We start from the raw sequence: 691 nt of genomic DNA, 5'->3' as shown, positions 1-691 counted from the left end.
TTTGTGACTGAGAATTGTCGCATTAAAATTGGCGGTAAATTATTAGACAATAATTCGCTTAATAACTTTATAACGAAATGTTGCCTTCTTTTGTTACAAACTTTACTATTTGAATTTTAAAAAGATGTTCATTGTACTGGCCATCCCACCCCTCTTTTCGGTCTTCTTGATCAAACTTTATTATACCCTATTCAATAACTCATTAAGTCCGATCCGTATCCAACCAACATATACATAGATTTTTGAGTTGTTGCTTTACATAGTACACTCAAAATTTCCATGCAGCAGTGGAATATGTATTTAATCTCCAGAATCAGCTCCACGGATCATGGTGACAAAAAGGTACAAAAGAAAAGAGTTTTTGGGACAAATTAATTGATTGGCTTAAACCATTGGTATGAGCCTCTAATTAATAATATAGTGTCCCACTATTTTGAGCTTATCATGCAGCGATCAGCATGTCATAGTATTATTTTCCACACAATGTGCAAGAAGAATGATTTTTTATTTGGGTAGCATGCATCCAAAGGCAACAAAGAAGAGCGAGAGGCATAGGCATAGACTTATAAAGAAAAGAATTAAACCAATCACAGAAGCTTTATATATATATAAAGCTTTATGCATAATATAAAAATTAGATTATATTTATAATCAAAATATGAATAAAAAATGTAATAGTGACTATTTTTTT

This window comes from Arachis ipaensis, chromosome B10 (genome assembly GCF_000816755.2).
Source record: "Arachis ipaensis cultivar K30076 chromosome B10, Araip1.1, whole genome shotgun sequence".
NCBI lineage: Eukaryota > Viridiplantae > Streptophyta > Magnoliopsida > Fabales > Fabaceae > Arachis > Arachis ipaensis.
Note: the sequence above shows the minus strand (reverse complement) of the source record.